Source organism: Anopheles stephensi, chromosome X (genome assembly GCF_013141755.1).
Source record: "Anopheles stephensi strain Indian chromosome X, UCI_ANSTEP_V1.0, whole genome shotgun sequence".
In the NCBI taxonomy this organism is placed as follows: domain Eukaryota; kingdom Metazoa; phylum Arthropoda; class Insecta; order Diptera; family Culicidae; genus Anopheles; species Anopheles stephensi.
Genome location: NC_050201.1, coordinates 15,858,878 through 15,880,432, shown reverse-complemented (window position 1 = coordinate 15,880,432; position 21,555 = coordinate 15,858,878). Strand labels below are relative to the sequence as shown.

At 45.6% G+C, this 21,555-nt stretch overlaps 1 protein-coding gene across 6 annotated transcripts in view; it reads left to right on the top strand.

The window, feature by feature from the left end:
* Nucleotides 1-4,416: 4,416 nt before the first annotated feature.
* LOC118511090 (Ca(2+)/calmodulin-responsive adenylate cyclase) overlaps nucleotides 4,417-21,555 on the top strand; it is a 40,231-nt gene continuing 23,092 nt past the window's right edge. For 3 of the 6 annotated variants that reach the window (XM_036053834.1, XM_036053826.1, XM_036053788.1), the window contains exons 1-3: nucleotides 4,576-4,692; nucleotides 7,651-8,313; nucleotides 8,401-8,577. The gene's annotated coding sequence lies outside the window, so the exon portion shown is untranslated. Of the gene's footprint in view, nucleotides 4,693-4,766; nucleotides 4,859-7,650; nucleotides 8,314-8,400; nucleotides 8,578-21,555 lie in introns of those variants that run through there. The other 3 variants (XM_036053798.1, XM_036053817.1, XM_036053807.1) reach the window with 3 other exon arrangements.

Sequence of the window (21,555 nt, the reverse complement as noted above, 5' to 3'; positions counted from 1 at the left end):
AGCGCTCCACAGGCATTAAACCCTGCTGCCCTTCCTGAAACCTACAGTTCCCTTTTAACAACAGATTCCTCTTTGCACGAGGAAATTAAGACCATACCAAATGATCTTCGCCCGATGGTAGTTCCGGGCATTTTCAGGGATAAGTATGGCCATTTAGACCAAATAAGCCAGTATTACACTGACGGATCATCCTCTTAGGAAGGCACCGGCTTCGGTGTACTTAGTAAGCGAGAAGGCAGACTCACTGGCCAAAACAGGCGTCCAACAAGGCGCATTTTACGACCATCCAATCTCGGCCTGAGAGTTTCTTCGTCTACCACAACAACTTTTCCTGTCTCGCTGGCAGAGCATGTGGGAAACTCGGGCGATTCCTCTTCTCGATCTCTCCGCAAGTGTCCCTGCGGCCTTGGTTCGGTGGGCTCTCTGTAGACCGGGCATTCATACGCATGATGTCTCGACTTATGTCGAATCATTTCGCGTTGAATGCACTCTGGCTCAGACGAAGGTGTGTGGCTGCGGTGACGGATTTCACGATGTGGATCACCTTATGTGGTCCTGCGTGCAGTTTGAAACCGCAAGACCGCGAGGTGGGATTCGCCGGTCGCTTTTGGAATCGATGTTGACTTGGTTGATCACGGGCTGTGTCAAAACTAGACTACTTGGAGGGCATAGCACGCAGAAAAATGCATATTTGTAGTGTCCAAATAACTGTGCTTGTTTGTTTCAGTCCAGACCCACACCACAACTCTACAATAGACAACCGGAACGAACCCCATCGAAGCCACAACAATAGATCCGGACCAAAATAAACCACAACATACATACACACAGAAACAATAGAAATGGATAACAACCACCCATATTCTCTGCACAATCGAGCATGCCCGGGATATGGCAAATATCTAGGAGGAAAAGCCTAGTTAATTTTTTGTAAATTTTTTTTTCGTGAATTTAATTCACAGTCATCACATGCGGTAGTGACAATGTGGCATCGGTCCGTCATCGTTAATAAATAAATAAATATAATAAATAAACTTTGCAGAACATGATATTTACCTATGTCTCCAACTTTTCTAGTTATTCTCGAAAAACTAGTGTCGCTATTGTTTTGTTACGCACTGTATTGTCCAGAAGGTCCTCGATTGGTTTTAATCCGTTTCCCCCTACTAATACGTACATACTCAGTCAAGAATGTTGTACAGAAAAAACCCTGAAAATATTGTTAAATGAGCTATCTGCTTGGATTTGAAAGGCTCATGAATCTTTTTTGTTCATATGCAAGTTTATAACCCAGCAAAGAAATTGAAATCTACCCTCAGAACGTTCTACACCCTTTAGATAAAAATCTTATAGGATAAATAATTTTTGAAGACTACAAGCAACTCGACTAGGCCGGTCTGTACGAAAAAATAATAAGATTTTGAAAACAACCTTACGTTTGATTTATCATATAGTGCAGACAAGCAGAAAGTGTAGAAAAAGAACCCAATGCAAAGCCATCCAACTTGCTGCTGACGAAGGATTCTGTTCCGATAAACACAACGCCATATTCACCGACAGTGCCAGTGTTCTGAAACATGGCATCTACAAAGATCTTCACATTCAGCTCCTTCACGGCATCCCCTTACTGGGGCGTTAAGTTAGGCAATGTAAGTATGGGCGGTAAGTCGAATAGTTCTTCTTTTTTTGCATACTTTTTACTTCATTTTAGACGTCAGGTAGCGCAAGCAATATTTTGAACTAAGCGTTAAAGGCATCAAATTGGGGCACCATATTTATTAGAGAAATTAGACCTATATGCACCCGAACGGACGCTTACAGTAAACATTTAACTCAGTGGCATTTCAATGAGGTGGATCAATAGAATAGGTCTAGTTCGGAAATGACGAAAACGAGAAAGTCGACTGACTGGTCTGTGAAGTCCGACTTTGTCCAGCCATCCGCTTCACTGGCCCAACAGTGAAATTACACCAGACACATCCTAGACCTCCATGACATCCTAGACATCCTGACAGTTGCCAAAGTCGGAGGAAAACGCTAGTTAGGGCACGTGATGAGGGACTCATGGCCTACCAGGAAGGAGCTCGACAGCGACCGGTTCGGAACGAGGCGAAGAGGAGCACAGCTAGCTCGTTGGTTGGATCAAGCAGAGTCAGACCTGTGGATGATCCGATGCATCCCAGAGTGCAGACATGGACCGGCTGTCCTGGAAACGATTTGTACATCACGCCATGTTTTAAAAACGTGCTCCATAGGATTTAAAAAGTGTTTATAAAACAAGAGTCACCATCAGAAAGCAAATAACGTAAGATTTTGTCTCACACACGCTTGTGTCTCACACACGCTCTGGCTGCGCTTGTGTCTCACACAACGCGTAAGCCATACTGTTATGAGTAGGTAGCGCATGCTAGACGACTGGTTCTATCGTAAAATCGTAACAAATTGGTAGTTTTACAGCCATTAGAACTAGAACTTTGTTGTTTGTTTCAGTTGACATGACAAACGACAAAAAAGCGGGATGTGAGTTAAATACACGAATTGCACGGTATATGCCAAAATGACCAACTGCTCACTCACCGATTCATTTGATTCATTGATAAATAAGAGGAATTTGTTTGCACGTTTTTATCCGAAAACACGCGTTTCTTTCACAACTGCATAGAACATCACTAGGATTAACTATAGAAAACCCAATTTATGCATTTGACAAAGGCGCAACTGCTCGTAGTGGATAATATAAATGGGATAAGTTAATACAGGCCAGCTTATCGATATCGGCCGATGCGCTTTTTATCCTGCTTATTAGTATAAACTCAGAGACAACAGTGTTCAAGAAACTTCAAGAAACGAATACGAAAAGTGTTAAGTAAGTTATTGTGTACTCTCTTTTAAGAACAATTTTAAGCAAAAACAATCTGTGCTTTTTACAATAATAAATTTTATTTACAAATGATTTGGGCGAATGGGTCACTACAAATATATTTTTATCTATTTTTTTTAATTATCATTTTCAAGTACTATGACGATACGGCTTCAAGCCGTCATAATTAAAAATAAATAAATTTTCAAGCGCTGCAGTAGAGCAGACAGTTCTTAAGTAAATAAAAGAAAATATGTTTTGATCACCAATAGGGGATGAAATAGTATCGAAGCTTCTCTTAGGAGAGCTTTTGATTAAAGCTCAACGTTCAAGCGTGCTTTAGTAAAAGAGTTCGAAGCCGGTGTTTACAGAAAGCGAAGATTGCATTAAACATTTACAAAATGAGTAAGAAAGCAAGATGAGTTGCTCTGTTTTGCGATTAAAAAAAATGTGATGATTTTTTAATAAAGGAAACATTGCAAATCGTTTCCCGTAACGTCTAGAAAAGTGTAATCTCGAGCTCTCGATCCTACGGAAAACTAGTTCAAGTTAGCTTGAGTTGAAATTCGAACCAGCCTCACTGGAACCGACGTGGTGTGCTAGCGTGCTGATAATGTAAACAAGAACATTAGCGAGATCTGTGATCGAGATTGTATGTGGCTAACACAACGAGTGCAGATCAGGCCATTGCACTATGATGCGGTAGCAACACTCCATTTCGCACGCGTGTGTGTGTGTAACGATGACGTAATGCGATTAAAACTAATTCAATAATTTTTCATCACCCCAGTGAACCAGTTAAGATTTAAATTTCACACAAGAACCAAACTCTTCAACCTACGCGCTCGTAAACGCACAAACTACCGCTACCCAAGGTGTATGTATTTAGAAGGTGAATTTTTATCGATTTGACAGCCCACCATTTTAGTCGAGATATGTCAGAGTTTGTTTACAAAATCATATGGTATGGGGATACCAACATGAACAAACAGCCTCGATTTTCAGTCCCTTAATCAATTCAGCTATCAATTTATCGGTCATCTTCGCATATCAAATGTTGTCCCACAGAGGATTGAAGAAATTTGGTTGCATTTTTCGTCAAAAAATCGCTAGCGATACCACCACCAGCACCTCCTTCGACGCTTTTACCACTTTTTTCAATACCTTTCCCCACGATGACCAAGGAACTGTTATGTCAGGTTGAGAAATGTCAATTTGCTCTAAACAACCCTACCTCCCATATCTACATACCTTGCGGCTGCCTGTCAATTTCGGTGGCGACGAGTTTCCTGGTATTACTCTCTCTCTCTCTCTCTCTCTCTCTCTCCTTCACATTCTCTCCCCATTAGCGAGTGTGCGTTGTGCGGGAACGAGAAGGGCAAAACGGGAAAGAGATCGCACGTGCGCTCTCGGTCATGTTTTGTCACACTCGTATCCACCGCGTTCATGTGCTGCCGTGGCTTTGCCGCCTACGGGAGAAAGCGAGAGCACAACAGCGAGAGATTGTTGGCCGCGTTGTGGCGTCCCGTCTTTCTTGCTGCTGTCTGGTTTGTTTGAAACCACACACTACAGACAGTTTGTGTACATGCGCACGCACATCAAGGAGGATTTTTTCCCTGTTTGTGCATCGCGGCAATGTGTGTATATACACACAGGCCTCGGCTCGCTTTACGTCCGCTAGCCAACAGGCAGACGGGCAGCAGCAGTAGTGCCGGATTTGACTGTGGTAAGTGACCGTCAGCGTTTCGTGGCGAGATGTCGTCTCGCACCGGGATGTCCAGTAGTGTGTGAAAACGGTTTCTAGCACGGTAGCTTTACGGATTTCACGCACGGTAAAACGGAAGACAACTAGGATAGAACGTGGTTGATATGGGTGCGCGAAGCTGCAAGGAGTCATGGCTCCAGTGAATGTGCGCGTGTGTGTGTAGTGCGGGACAAGTGGACATGCGGAGGAAACAAGTGCTAGTGGTTGAAGAAGAATGGGTGGATGGAGAGCAGGTGTGGTCGTGATTCCTTGCGGTTGCGGGTCTAAAAGTGTGTTTGGGACTTTCTTGGTTGGCGATTTGCAGTCAAGCATCCCTAGACTTTTTCAGGGGAACAAAAACTCCCAAATCAAGACCGTTTCTACTTGTTGGAGCCATTTTTGAATCGTTAATCCCTCGCGTCTTGGGCAGCGCATCGGACATTGGAATCAAGAACTTCTTGGTGTGGCCGATGGCGCGGGAGCCTTCTTCTCTATGTAGCCATTTCTCCCTTTTTTTACACTGTATGCGTGTTCGGGCGCGCGCCTGTGTGTAGAGAGTTCTTCACCCAAGTATCCTGGCTTTCCTGGTATATTGTGTCTCCACCAAACCGCACTTGAGACACGGTTTGTGGATGATATTCGCTGGAACTCCTGTTCGGTATACTCTCGCGCCCCCCTCCGTTTTTTGCCATCCCTTCTACCCGCCGGGAAATCGTTATCACGCCTCAAGAATATAGAGGAACCATTGTATACACTTTGCGGGTTCTAGGGTATGTGACGAGAGGGGGAGGAAGACTCGAATTTAAACACAACCACGCGCGCTTGTCACACAGCAGCCGGCAGAACCGGATGTGGGCGCGAGGGTAGAGAACACATTGAATTGTGATGTGCCAAAACAACGATCCGGCAAAAGCAGCAAACACAAACCGACATACAGTGACTTGGTAACGACGCCTCGTTCGCCCTAACCAGCAAAAAGAGCCTCGCGAAGGAATCCCACAAACTCACTGCTAGACAGGAAAAAAAGCAACAATCGAACGAAAAAAAAAAACACACACACTGGTACACGCCTCCAAAAAAGGATTGGAGAGGACCACGTGCGCTTGAATCCTCGCCTTCGGAGAAAGCAGTGACAATTAATCCGGACGTCTCGGATCTTGGCTATTGTGCCGTAGTTGTGTACACCGGGTCTACGTTTGGCTTTGTTTTCGTGTCGGCAGCGGGAAGAGTTATCAGGAGTTAGGATTGTGGCGAGACTTTGTGTTTTTGTGCCGTTCCAATATTTCGGCGATCCAGGGACGCGATTTAGAAGACAATACGCGCGATGTCTCTGAGGCTGTCTCTGTATGTGTTTTGGAGCGCTATGGAGGGAGTACAAGATGTGCAACGGACGGGCTAGGGCTCTTCTTTGGATTTCAGATTTAATCAACAATGTGTGCGCGATGGCTCGCCGCTGTTGTGGTTGATAATGATTGCGTGCGTGCGACTACTCGCAAGACATTCGGTTCTCCCCCCACGGCGGAGGACTGGGGCTACTCCAGCAACGTTGATACGCTGCGTGTGTGTGATTCACGAATCGCGCGCCGCGATCGGAACTTGCGGTTTGATGTCACTAAACCTAAAATAGGGATCATTGAATTACCGGTGTTTGGTTCATCAGACTGCCATTAGCCGGGCGATTAGAAGAGCACACGACGCTCACTCGCCAATCCAGAGTGGTCTATCCGGGATACATCCTCGCAGAGATCTTGTGAGACGCATGATAAGCTGCAGTCCGGATAATCAATCTTTTGCTTCGATTGATTTGTTTGTCTGCCACATCTTTTTTGGCTCTAAAACCTCGGCAGGGTTTAGGGCCCTTCCTTGACTGACTTCAGTCGAGATTCGATATCCGGTCCTGGCGCTCCAGCTCCACTACAAAGTTCTACCCAGTGTAAATCTGGCGCCTGCAATATCCTGTCTGTTTTTTTTTTTGCTTCTCACTCCATTTCCTACAAACAACGCGATTCGCGGAGGAGCCTCACGTGCGAATACCACTCTCTCTCTCTATTTCTCTCTGTGGCGCTCCGGCGGTGAAGCACTAGAAAGAAAGGGGTTTCCATGCGATTCTCGCCGTTCTCCCCAAAGAAACATCCCCACTATGTTCTAACCACCAAGCGCATCAGAAACGTTTCTTTTGTTGTTTCTTGAGTTTTTGAAGTTTGTGTTTTTCTGTCTGGGGCCGGACCTGGTTGCCTCCTACCTATTTAGGGGTTGTTTTCCCCTCCCCGAACCCGAAGGAGACTTTCACCTTGCGGGAGTTTGCCCCCTGCACAGTGCCCTGTGTGTAAGAAATGTTGTTGCCGCTTCTCCAAAGTCCAAAGTACGTAATCGATATATGACGACGAGAAGAAGAAGGAATTGCTAGAATTCTCGCCTTTCAACAGTGGAACATACTATGTGTTTAGCATCTCTTTTTTGGGGCGCACTGCTCGCGACGGTAACGGACTATAGGACTACAGGAACTTGGCACAAATACAAACGTCCAGACGAAGGATACGCTCGCTCTGACCTCGGACGACGACGAGGTGGTAGCAACATTTTCGCAACTCAAACTCCCAAGCTCTCCATTTTTTTTTGCGACGGCAAAAGGTCGTCCTTGTTGAAATTCCGGGTGGCCTGTGTGTGTGTGTGTGTGGGTATGTCGCTCTTTTTACGTTCCGGCGGGGGGAGAAGGACACATGCTTTTGGGTGGCAGGATGTTGCTCTTACTGTATAGGTGTTGTTTGCTGCGGAGATGCCTTGGTGGTGTGTCCTTGTGGACAAGGCGACGAAGCTGTTTTTTGTTAGGTGGTCCAGGAAAATGGAACTGAGTAGGGACGAAAACTGTTGGATTGTAACTTGAACTTCTCCGGATGTCGTCCTGTTGAAGCGCAATGTAACTCATTTTGTGACCGTCACGAACAAGACCAGAATTATGTAATGGATCTATCAATATTCCCTTTAATGCGTGTGGAAGAGTTTAAAGAAACTAAAATCCCTTTTTCTCCAAATATTTACCCTACAGAGTGTGTGCCGACTACAATAAACATTGCTCTGTGCGTTCCAGTACGTGTCCGAGACTCTCCGTGTGGCACGAGGCAACCCTAGTGTGTAAATGTAGGTGTATGCTCTGTCTCTCTCTATCTCTCTGTGTTATTAAGTTGTACAGTGTGTGTTTCTGATATTGCGTGTGTGTGTGTGAGTGTATGTGTCATGTCCACAGTGCCGGCCCTTCCAGCGCCCAATGTGCGCGGTCGCGTGTGCTAGTGTGTACCGTGGTCGATTGCGTCGATCCGCACCACCAGAATGTGCAACAGAGCAACGGCGCGACCACCACCGTCAGCCGAACGTCGTCACCCACCACTGAGCGGCACCGTAACTGCAACGGCACGTGCAACGGTTGCACCTGATCCTGTCCTCGGACTACTACTGTCCCGTCGAAGAAACAGGTGCAGCAGCCGTGGTGCAGAGGACGGTGAAGAAACAACAGCACGTTGGTGTGTGGGGTGTGTAAAGTGTTAGAGCTGCGACTCAACCAACTTCTTCAATCAACTGAAACCGAAAACTGAGTTAAGCAAGAAGCAGAAAAGTGTAGAGTGTAGTACAGAGAAAAACAAATAAGACAGTGTCGGCTTTAGAGTCGCACGTCCCAACCGGAAGTTGACGGCGCCAGCACAGCGCCATCAGGGTGAGTCTCCAATGGTTGTCCAATGACACCACTACTCTATCTAGATTTGCTGCAACCGTTTTGTAATACGTCTTCGTCTTCTTCCAGATCGAGATCTGTCTATCAAAATTCATTTCTGTCTCACCCGGGGGCCTCTCGGGGCTCGGTTTGGCGGATGTCCTCACAATCAACGGCTGCTGTCAGGCGCTAGTAGGTGTGGGCTTGGGAGAAGACTCATCAACCGCAGAATCCGCGGGCGACCGGCAGTCTCCATTCGTTCGTCTGGTAAGTAGCTGTACCCTAACCGCCACTGTTTGTTGCTCTTTGATGATGGTTTTATTGGGGAAAATCTCATCGGAAATTGATGGCAGCAGCAGCAGCAGCAGCATCGCTATCTCATATTGATTTCTGATATAGCAAAATAAGATTCCAAACGTGTAGTCCCCGGGTGGGAAAGGACACCAGTGTCGATGTCCGGGGCATTCATTTTCTAGGCACACGGAGTTCCACCAACTTTCTCGGGGCCTTATGTAAATAAATGCGTTTTTGTCTTTCGTCTTTCCGGCTTATCCGGTGTTGGGCTTTGCAGGAGGAATAGATTTTTCTTCAATTTCGATCTCATTTCGATAGGGCGCTCTTTTGTTTTTGTCTGTGACGCTCACACACACACTAACATACAGAACAAAAAACCCGCAACAGATGCATTTTTTCCTTGGTGCTTCGCCATAGCTTTGCGGGTTACGATTGTTTATGTTTCGTGGAAGGAAACCGACACAAAACATGAGCATCACGGGGCTGAGCTGAGCATTTTGGGTTAGATCAAACGTTACTTTCGGATTTGTGTTTTGTTTTTTTTTTTTTTTTGGTTGGTTTGGTTGTGCCGAGACGCTTGTGTTTTGGAGTTTTGGAGAACGAGTCAGAAACTCCAGAACCAGATGTAAAGCACCTCGTAAAATAGTGCTGTAAAATACCGAAATGCGATACCGATCTGTACCTTCCAGCTCGACTAGCTTCTATGGAGTCTAGAATTTGAATATTTTATCAATTTCGGATTTTGATCCCTAGATTTTCAGATCTATTGGGTGGCGATCAAGTGGTCGAGGGGACATTCGGCTCCAGTCTTTCACATGGCACGATCGACAATTTAGCCATGGAGGCTCCCAAATGCTGGCCAAGATTTCTCAATATTTTAGTACCGTTTGGGGTACAGGTCTTTGATAAAGCCTTGATAAGGTTTCTGATAGTCACCAATAGTGTCTTATTGCTAATATTTGGGAACGATATCAAATACCATCTGGACCCCGTTTTCTCGCACATAGGACTGACTCTCGAGCTATTAGTATTACTGATGGCGGGAAATCCGGAATAGATTCAAGAATCTATATATTACTCAAATATCGGATCCATAGCTATTTCTCTTGACTACTCTGGTTCTACCGATTAATCGGTAAGAAATCCCAGTCAAGGGGCCTCGTAAAAGCAGTTAAAGAAGGTTATATCTTCGACGGGTCTCAGGACACATTTCCACTAAAAAATTTGAGTTATTATCGTGGTTTTTCGGCAGTTCGGCATCATCCGCCATCGGAGTCAGTTTATTCCCAATCTGAGAGGCACCCGTCACTACCCATCACTAAGCGGTATATTGTATCAAAGAAGCCAGAAATGGAAAGCGAACATCTCCAGATATTGTAGTACCAAAGATCAAAACAATCTTTTCTCGTGTGTAGTGTAGATGATAACTGATGTCTGGTGGCCGAAGTGAGGCCTCCTTACACGATCTCCTGTCCGAACAGGCTTTCAACCCTTGTAAGGCAGTGCAAACAGGCAAACATAGCGGCTATCATCAATATTGCATTTAATTAATCCGAACCGATAATATGGAAACAATTGGTTCATGCCTCCTTGCCTTTTTTCTGAAGGCTAGAACTTTAATACTCAAATAATACGCTCTGCAAAATAAGCAAGCGAGTTAAGCTCAAAGTCAAAACATTTACGGATCAAGAGCTCTTATAAATCACACGCATCGGTAACTTCGCTGTCAATAGATGTAGCTGATGATCAACCCAATGCGCTATATTGCGCTACCTGAAATCGAACCGTTGTGACATTTGCAACACCAAACTCACTGGCTAGTTGCAAACAATTTGCTTGCACTTCTTTACACCATCGTCGAGTTGTACCGAGCTAGATAGGACACCGGGTTGTGCTGTAGACGCTCGTGACGCAGATTCATCCAGCTCCATTCCGGCTGGATATCTATTGTCCCTGCTGGTGCTGTTCTGATAATGATAATCTGTGCCCGATGGTTGTTCTGATTGGCATGGGAAGTTGTTGTCGCAAACTCCTCCGCTCGGTGTGCAGCCTTTACAAAAGCAGCGGTAGTGGGTGAGATCTGCATTGAAGAGATGTCAGTCCAATTACCAAGTTATCGCCTCCGGGGGCGCTGAGAAGTTCTGTTATAATTCTCGACACCGGTTGGGCAACCGTTAATTAGGACTACCGGGTGTGAAAATATAAGGTTGCAGTTTGCGCAGTTTTATATCCTATTGTCGCATGTTCCCAGGATACTGCCAGATGTGTGTGTGGTGTGTCCTCCGTATTCTCCATCGCCCACGTGTTCTTGAACAAAAAGCGCCACCTGGTCGAGAATCTCGGGCATGGTTTTGTTCGCGCAAAATAATGAGACCCAGCGCAAGCCGTCACCGGTCGGCAAATCGATATTATGAGCATATACTGTTGGACGTTCTCACTGGGCACTCCGGACAAGCTGAGGCGTTTCCAACTGCGCTGCGAAAATGGCACCGGGGGAGCGCGTGTACATTGTAAATTAACTCATTAAAACTGCTTCCAGAAGTTGGTGACGCCTTCATCGGTATATGCAAAGGTTCTTCGGCAAAAATCCATGCTTTATTGCTGTGCACTCGCCTGCAGGTTCGCGGAAAATCTCGTTTGTGCTGCTGCAACTGGTGCCGAGAACATATGCAGGCTGATGGAACTAATTAAAAATGTTTACATCCGGTTTCCTTTTTTGCCTGATATATCTCTGCTTCCCGCGTGGGTGACGGGGCGTGGAAAGTCCTACCACCGATACAGGAAGTTTATAAAAGGTCAAAACAACACACACACACACACATACGCATGGAACCGGAAAATGTCTGCAATCGCTCTTGAACTTCGTTCAGACTCAGGGGTTTTTTTCCTAGACTGCTTCAAACCTCAAAAGAGTCCGGACAGCAGCAGATCTTGACTACAAGTTGGCGCGGCACACGTGTGTGTGTGTGTGATTGTGTATGACGCGCGGCGTCAGAGACTGCATTTGGTCGATGAAATCTCTACTTGAAAATCGAACCATCCTTGACCTTCCCCATTTCCATTCCCCGACCACCTCGACCAATCTGTTGCATCACACTTCCCGGTTGGGGGTGGAGAGGCGCGCCTTGGTGTGGAGTCCAGAACCGGGAGATGGTGAATAGCAAAACAAAAAGAGCATCGCTAAACCTTTACTTAATAGTTTACTTTTCAGCGTTCCCTAGCTGTCGCGAGTTTGCGCGGAGTGCGCGCGGAGGCTTTTCAGTGCGGCGCTTAGGCGGTGGGATTTTTCCAACTCGTGCTTACATGATGTCGGCGATGATGATGATGAAGATAATAAAGCTGATAATGACCTTCCAACTCATCATCCGCTGGCTAAACGTGTGTCACATACAGACACAAGATGTTGCAATTAGACGAGGGCATTTGTGCTAAACTGAGGCATTGAAATTTTGTTGCAAAACAGACGCGCGCGCTCTCTGTGTCAGATGCATCCGCTGTCAACTTTGGAGTGACTTAAAGAGCATGAAGTGATTTTTTTGTGTGCACTAATAGCCGAACGCGAATTTAAAGCCGCGGTATGGAAAATGCCAGCTCTCCAAGAATAGCACAATCACACAGAATCTTAGCGGGGGGTTCCTCAATATCTCTTTGACACCCCCTAGCCACACTTCTTCGGCGATGATTTGCATTCTCCAGCAATTGCTGCGGGCCACGCACTCGTTGCTCGCTTGTGTTTGCTCAATGTCTTTGACACGATCCCATCGCTCGCCGGGCTTTGCCAACTACACGCACCGCTGGGTTATTTTTAGCCAAAATTAATAGATATACACAACGCTGCAAATGGTTATTGCAATCCGCGCCGCACGCAGTTTTTTTTTTTGAGTGCCGTCCGAAGTACTTCCGCTTCCGAAACGAAGATATATCGGCAAGACGCCAGAGAAATTCTGGCTCAGATTTTTGCCGCCTTTACTACTGATTTACCATCCAAAAAAATCTTCAAAGGCCCTCGTTTTGTGTCGAGGCGGCGCATCTAGAGCAGATCGGTTCGCAGCATTGTATATTTATACTTTAATGGACGCTTTGTCCCATTTTATAAAGTCCTCTTCACACGTCCTCAAATCTATTGTCGGAGGTTTAAGGCAAACATGGTACGATTAGAGAGAGAGAGAGAATGAGAGAGAGAACGAGAGAGAACGAGAGAGAGAGAGATAAGGAGCCGCCACGATTCGGAAGTGGGAGACTTCAGGATTCTGTGTGAGGTTAATCAAGTTTTCCGGATGTCCTTGCCACCTTTCACCAACTACACGCGGCGCGGCACCCTCTATGTGGGACCATACGGGATGGGAGGTAGCATTGGAGGAGAACGCGTCGGAATCTATGCCCCGTTCGGACAAGATGGATTGCGTGTGACGAAAATAGAACCCACCACCAACTCCAGCGTAGCGCTTCCATTCGCTCCTAATTCGCTTTATCGACGCGCTGACACGGATGAGTAGAGTGTGGCTGAATATCCTATCCTCGGCACACATGGATATGGGGTTTGTGTCGCGAAATTAATCTGTATCCTTGCAGTGTGTGTGTGTGTGTGTCCCCGTGTCGTAGAGACGTGTTAAAAATATGCACCCTCAGCAAGAGACTCCAATAAATCAATCAACGCGTGATTTTGTCAAAGACGCGTTCATCCTCAGGAAATCTTGATGTCGGGATCCCTTAGTCGGGATCGGGAGTTCCTTGGAGTTGGCGAAAAAATGTGGAGCATCATTATCGTTTCACACAATGAGTTCGGTTCTAGGACTATCTAGGAGAGCTGTTCACTGTTTACCTTTAGTCTCTCTCCTACCTGATGACACACCGGTGCATGGTTGCATTGTGTACTCGTTGTTGCTTGGATCTTGTCCGATCGACCGTAAAGTATCAATAGAGTGTGGTGTACCGAAGCAGAAGCACATCCCGACGCATCTCCACTTGGTGGCATCCTCCATGATATCTCCAAGGACTGGCGACAGCGATGTACGCCTTCATGAGCGCCTATTTCCTTCGGCCAGCCAGGCGGGTCAAAATGCATCGCATTGTTGGAAAAACAAATGATCGATAACTGCACACTGCTCGGTTGAGCGTTGCTCGTTAGTGGACAGCTTCAGGCACCGAGGCACGAAAATAGCAGCGCACGTGACATCTATGTTTGCATTACCCATCGCGTCGAGATGACATTCCTAGCTATCTCTCTCTCTCTCTCTCTCTCTCTCTCTCTCTCTCTCTCTCTCTCTCTGTCTCTGTGCTGGTGCTGCTGCTACAAGGATATAAAGTACGGAGATGCGTGTGGAGGTCCCTGCGTTGTACTTCAATCCAATTTATATTACAGGTACAGGTTCCGTCAATAAATGACAGGGTGGGTAGATAAATGCTATCTCGGGTTGCTTGTTTTAGGTTACCTTGTTTGGCCGGCTATATTCGTTGGCTAATTTGATTTGATTGATTCCACCGGCGCGGGTGGCGCGGTCTGTGGAGCAAAGGAGAAACGGGTTTTATCCTTCCGCTGTTGTTGGGCGATTGATTGCGTGTCGTGTTGCATTATTGTTTAGTTGTTCGCAGTAGGCGGATGCTTTGTTATTACATTGCGCCGGTTTTGCAATTATGCTCTCGCGCGACCAAGGGATCAGAGAAGGAATCGCTTTAATTGAATAATATAGCGAGTTCCGGACGAGGTGTGTGTGTGTATGGAGTGTGGAAGGGAGGGACATGTTGATACATTTTATTTTACTCATCAAGTAAATCAAGCAAACGTGCATCACACTCTGATAATTAATTGCAAAACAGCAGAGATACATAAACGTTCGTTTTTGAACATCGAGTGTGTTACGCAAATCATATGGAGAACATGTTATTAATAGCTAGTGCCATGTCGCGGTGTATAAACATTCTGCATTTCTCTTGAAATATGACAATCAAAACAATGCATTAATATTATCTGCGTCCCATGCCGCGATTTACAGTGAGGCATGTTCACATTGGGATAGAGTAATCGGCCCTAGAGAAATGGCAACATCTGGGACAGCAAGAATTGCATGCTTTTGAGAATCTGACATGCAACAGAGCGTATGCCATTTTAAAGCAGTTTTTTGAACACTGCTCAATAATCGCCGAGCTCTTGAGTAATCAATATCGCGAAAACAACGATAACTTTGGAATTCTCAGAAATGCTACTAGCACTACTAACTTTGAGCGATTCTTGCTTCAAGGGTATCGATAGATCTACTTTTGAGCAACACAAAACCTCATGAGTTCTTTGTCAGCCAGTTCAGACTTCCATGACTTGATGTTATCCGTAGACGAATAGTCTTCTGTACGTGGAGTCAATACCTGGTCTGGTCCGGGAAGACCGAGACTCCAGATACAGGATATATCAGGACTCGTTGACCCCTTTGTAACTGCTCATTTTTGATTAACCTAAGAATCGCAAAGAGAGTTACCACAAGGGCTGCAGGATTTGACTATCTGTAGAACTTTTATCTCGAAACAAAACTTCGAGAATTCTTGAGCGGATCGTTGCAGTATTCCTTGCATCGATATTTCCATCGCCGATTTGAGTAGTCATTCATGTGTACGTGGAGTCAAAGCTGTAACTGTCAATACGGTGAAAATAATGACGGCTACAGAAATTCCTATCTTAGCTTACGCACTAAAAAACCTCAAGAGTTCTCGGTCGATCATTTCTGGATTCCTCGGCTTGATTCTCGTTGTTAGAATAATTTAGTCCTGTTGTGTACGGAACTAGACCATCTGGATGGGGTTTCGTTACTCGGTCGTTATCGCAAAAGCAGTGACAACTTCCAGAATCATTATCTCAGTTCAGAATCAGATTCCTGCGACCTCAGGAGTTTTTCTCATCCCTCTATTCGCCGCGTTGAGTAATGAGACATCACGAGACGTGATAGTATTCTTAAGCAAAATTTTGAGAGACTTTGTAGAGCGGATGTACGGTTCTGAAACTTCACTATCTAAGAATTTGGAGAAAAGCCATAATCGAAAGGAGCGCTTGAAATAGAATTCTTAAATAGGCACTTCATATAGACCCTTGCTCTAGCGAAGAGCGTTGATAGGTGGCCACTGTTGGAGGTTAAATCTGATCTGCAGATACCCATCTGCACACAAACCTAGAAATGTGGGATTTTTGAGGCTGATCAACTGTTCAATTAATTCATAAACAGATTTATAACCAGGTTTTCGGATCATTCACTACAACTGAAATCAGGTCCAACAGAGTAGATCCGGAGTTTTTGCGATATTATCAACCACCCTGGCATACCCTGCTTCTAGAGCGACACTTCTGGTCACCAGATTTCCGGTAGACTTATAAACTTCCTTCCAAAAAACTTAACGATCTTCAAGTTCAAGTTAACCATTCTTTATATCGGGAGAAGAGGTAAAAGAAGCTGCTGATTGCACTATATTATAGTGAAGCTCATTCGGCTCTAAGAAGACTCTGCGACAAGTAATGCTTAATATGTGGAGTAGTTTTTAAGGACATCTGTTGAAGATAGCTGTTTCCTATGTATGGTCTCTCCGTGCCATTTCTAGTTTGCCCCACTGTACCTGTACCATGCCAGGTGAGTTATGGTTCATGTGGACACACCACCCAACCCACGAGGGAAAAGAGATGCTCTATTTCGCTTTCACGGCAAAGGCAAAGGAAATCCTTTAGCTTCGCGCGCACTACAGACAAACAACAACGACATCGAATGCGCTGCCCAGTTCGCTCGGTATCTCTCTTTCTCTACCCTACCAACGAGTTCTTGGTAAGGAATGTTGTTGCCTCCCACTCACAGACGGACTCTTGAGGAGGGTGTGCTATGAAGAATTTCCCAAAAAGAACAAAATATAAAAAAACTCAGCACCTTGGTCCAATGTGTTCGGCACATGATTTTGATGTAATGCCGTTAGAAAGTTTCCGTTTTCATGTTGAGATGTTGGGGATTTTGGTCCGGCTCGGGAGAGAGTGGAGTTAGGGACCGGAGTGTGTGTGTGGTGTTGGTGTTGACAGTTGAACTGCATAATTCCACTTCAGCTGGTTTGTGTTTCAGTTTTCAAGCGCTTTTGCCAAAGGAAGAAGATAGTGTGTGATGATGTTTTCCTGTGTTCAAGTGTATAGTGTACAGGCCATTATGAAATTGTTTCTCGTAGGATACTCCTTCTCTGCTGTACCGGGGCAACCGCTGGAGATATGGGATGTGACTAGGAATTCTCCAACAAGCATTGGATGTCGTCTCTCCTCCGTCTCAACTCCAAGCTTGCTTTGCTTGTGGCACGGTTTCTGTCCATGATTGTTGTTGTTAGTTTTATTCTGCCGTTCTTTCGCCGGACTGACGCTTGGAATTGAATGTGTGTCCAGTCTCGTCGGGCGGCACAACACCACCCCCGAAAAACACATTAGCAGATGGTTTACGTCCGTTCGTTCAAGCGGTGCATTATCTTCATCCGTTGAAATTTACTCCCGCGGGCGCCTCTTTGCGCGCGACGAAAGACTACTTGACGCACATCTACTGGAAAGAAAAATTGTGCTGTTGCCGATGAGGCGACAAAGCATGCAAAAGTGTTAAGCCTAAAGTGAGGGAAGAACTTAGTGTGCATTTTTGTGCGACTTTTCAGGTGGGTGAGAGGAAGGGGACAGCTGGGGATCGAAGGAGAGGGAGAAGTGTTTCCGGACGATGCCGCGAATGTGCATCACACACAACAGAACACACGGGGAAGAATCGCGCTCGGATGGCGTTTCACGTTCGGCTCGTAAAAATATGGCACAGAGACTTTGTGGGTTGGTGCTGGGACGAGCAGCAGATCAAGGGAAGAGAAACGACGCTAACACACGTGGTGTGTTTGGAAGGTGGATGGAGGCTAAAATGCAACGTTTTAGGTGTGATGTGTGGTGGTGGTGCTTTGATTTAAGGAAGGATAAGTAGATTGCAACGATGCAATGGAATTTCGCTACTGAAAAGCAATTTGTCTAGTGAATCACTCCCTCTCCGTACGTGTGTGTCCATGACCATGGGGTTGGCGTGGCGTCATTTGAACGAACACGTTGACAACATTTAGGCCCTGGAGAAGAAGCGGCGATTTCGACCTATTAAGGTGTGCGATAAAATACCCACTAACTTTTTAACTACCAATTATCATATTTATTGCATTCCTCTTGACAGAAAGAGCATCCCCGAGAGGTGTCGTTTTGATTTGATTACAACATTTGTGTAATTACGAATTTGAACTGCTTACCCCCGTGTTGACACCGGAAAACGATGGCTCTGCACCATGAGCTCGCTAGTGATTAGGAGCGATAAAACTGAAGCTCGTTTTATAGATGAAAATTGCTCTTCAGCGTTAATTTGACATTTTAAGGTATTAGAGATTGTAGGTTAAAACATCGTAAAGCTGTGTCCACTCTAACTATTTATAATTAAATGTCAAGAAAGTGCTTTTTTTCTTGTGGTTATTCTATTTTAATGACCTCCTTTTAGTAAACCTTGGTAGCGAATCAATTCCATCCAAAATAAACTAGAATGGAAAATTTGTACCATTTGAAACCTTCGTTCCATACCCTTCGCCCGTCCCTTTGCTTCTCCCACACCTTTAGTTTCTCCAATCGGATTCTATCGGAGAATGGAAAAGTGGCGTATATTTTTAGAATGGTCGGCGGCGGCGTATCTCTAAATCGGCAGTTCTTGTTGTTGTTGTTTTTTTTTATTTGGTAAAAGGCGAACAAATTGGTGCTTTTGATGGCTTGACATTGAACCACCCGCCAAGTGTGAAAGGCGGCTGCGTTGGTAGAGCGGGGTAATATTTTTGATCGAGCGTAAAACGTGTGCGGTTGGAAAAGCATCCCTTTTTCCAAACCACCCTACCATTAAAAAATCTTCCTCTCTGACCCCCCCCCCCCTCCCCTCCACCCCCAGCAACACCTGTGGTTCTGTATAGCTCAAAAAAGGAGCTGGGGAGAATTTTGTTGCTTTCTCTCTTTAAAATATATTAAATGGAATGCTTGTGTGTTGACCCAAAGCGGCTAAGGAACGGCCCACCGGCTGCGAATGGAGAAGTTTTTCCATTGGCAACTAAAATACTGCCTTTCGCCGCCCTCCTTTTACTTGAACAGCGCCTTTTGCTGCCTACCCCTTTCACCACATTACTCTAACCGTGAGCAGAATCAATAGTGGGCTCGTCATAAAACCCCGAACGAACCCTGGAAGAGATGGGATTGAGATGAGCTGTTCCCCCCACCCCCCCCCCCCCCCCCCTCTCCCCACGGTGTGTGATGTGTTTAGCGATAGAAAGCAACTCGCTTGCCCCTGCTTGGTAGTAGCAGGTGTGTTCAAAATGTTAGTAGCCGCTCACCTTTTTGCTTCTTCTTGGTGAAGGTTTTTTTTAACTTTCGTGAGCTGAAGTACACATTTTAAAAAAATTCAAAGCGCCACAGATTCGCTCCCCTCGGGGAAAAGGTGTCCGGAAAATTAAGTTTATTTTCGATTTGCTTCTTCTTCGCCCACCAGCAGCGTGTCCAGAGGCGGGTGCTGGTAGGAAGATCAGCCGACCGTTAAAGGATGCCTGTGTGACTCTTCTTGCTTGCCTGCCACTCGGTGGTCTTGTATCGTCGGCAGGAAATAATAATCATTTTGGTTAAAGTAAACGCTTGGAAGGAAATTTCAGGGTCAAATCTGTAGCATTGCCAACACAGACACACCTGTTCCTGATATATGCCACTTACAGGGTATTTCGTGATGAATTTAACTAGGAATTCAAGATAAAGATAAACTCTTACCCAGATATTGAGGTCTTTAGTAGCCTTCATATCGATATTGATCTCAAATTGTCTAGTTTTATGTATGCTCTTCCAACATTATGGCATTTTTTGTAACGCATGACTTGGTGACTTACCCGTAGCCAACGGTGGATCATGGTTGGATATTTGGAATCTCCTACAGCTTTCAAGGACCTGTTGTGCCTACATAGGCGTTTCTTCCCATAAGGCAGGCTGTGTGGTCCTGAAAGAGTCGATCATTTACAGGCTCTGGGATTCCTTGACCTCAATGGTTTGGTTCTCACACGGAGCAAGTTCATCCAGAAATACCTGATAAGAGGTTTTACTTTTGCTTCAGCTTGAAAACAAAAAAAAAAACAAGAGATAGCGCAACAGAGGTCAGTTTTATAAGATCTTATTCCACTGTATGCTGAAAAGAATTCTGAAATAGTTGGAACTTATCCAATACTTCACAAAAAAAAAAGTTTAGCTCGATTTTAGGCCTGTACAAAACTCTTCAAAAAGTACGAATATGCAAAATGTACTAAGATTTGTCCGGAGAGATACGGTGTCCGAGGAGACAGTGGCGCCGGTCTTCACACGCCAGGAACGGGGTTTAAAAGTCATCCATAACACCTCCCTGTACGCAGAATTAACTACTTTGCTACGGGGAAAATCAAGTCACAGAAATGCCAGAAATGGCAGGCCGAGACCGCTCGAGGTTGTAGTGCCAAGGGAGAAAAGACTACGATGTGTCCTATTTAAAGTGTCGTTTAATGTACGAGCATTCTGCACGCCTTTCTCCACATTACCCAGAACTGAGAAGAAATCTTCTATAAAAATTGGTGAAGGGCAACTCAAGCGGTTTCTCAATTTTCTTCGGATGTATTTTGCTCCCGCTGTGCGAATGGGGACTGTACCTTTCCATTCCCTTTTCCAACCTCACCTCTCAACCCACTTTCCTCTCTCCCTTCCCACATCAATCCACACCTACTTCAAAATCAAATCCATCCATCATTTTTCCGAGTGCGCGAAAAGTAGCTGTGCGTCCATCCAGGTGAGTTACGTTGATCGTCAGGCCCACTGCCTGAAAGGCAGAAAATTCCTTCCCCCTTTCACCCCATCCCCCTCCCCTCTCCCACCCCTGTACCACTTTCACGTGTTGCTCTACCACAGGCAGGAACCAACTTTCCAGCTGCTGGTACAACACGAAAAACAAGCAGCTTTTCGGTGGCGATATTTTCTACAGTTTTGCTTAAAATGAAAGACCCATCCCAAGACGCGTCCCGTGTTTCTGAAGGGAAAGAGTGAGAGAGAGAAAGGAATTTAGAGTGTCGTCGATATGTTTTGCCACTAACACCACCACCTCACCGGGTATCCTCTCGCCTATCATTTTCTCGAGCAGTGGAAAATGTTAAAGGAAAAGTCAAAAGGGGGAAAACTCACCACACCAAACTGTCCATTTCTGAGTGTTGCGTCATTTGACTGCGCGAAGGATGGGGGAAGAGAGCCGTGTTGGAAGAGAGGGGGTAGTCAAAAGACGCAAAAAAAAACCGTTGCCGAAATTCACGTGTGCACCTGTGTGCTTGCGGTGCGCGAAGGACCGACGTGTGTTCGTTCAGCACCCCAAATACTAAATTTATTTTTTAAACTGAGTTACGCTTATGTTTCCAGTGTTACTCAACCCACCATCAAGATTAACCGTCTGGTTTTTTTTTTATCGCAAATAGAGAAACTACAACTGATTATCTTCTCGATGATTTAGAAGATTAAAATCGCGAAATAAATGTGTTCTCCCGTCCGTTGTCCTCATTGGTGTCGTAGCAGACCTAGCGTACCAGCAACGACGGTAGTCACAAACGAACGAATTAGGTAGGATGTTATGTTTGACAGAACGATCTCTCGGTCTTGTTTTACTGATGGTTTTTGTTTGTTTCTTTGCTGTGATCGATCAGCTCATCAATCATCCTTCCTTGCGGCGGGCGTGTGCCTCTCGCTAGTGTAGAAGATGCGTGTAAAAGGTCATCCTTCTCGTTTTTGAACCAACGGTGTAAGAGGCCAGGCGAGAAGGGAGAGTGCGACGATGGAACGGGGGTGCTTGTCACGTGTCACCCTTTCCACCGCGCACAGTGGGCACAAATTTTGCACAAATGGTGGGATAAAACTATCCT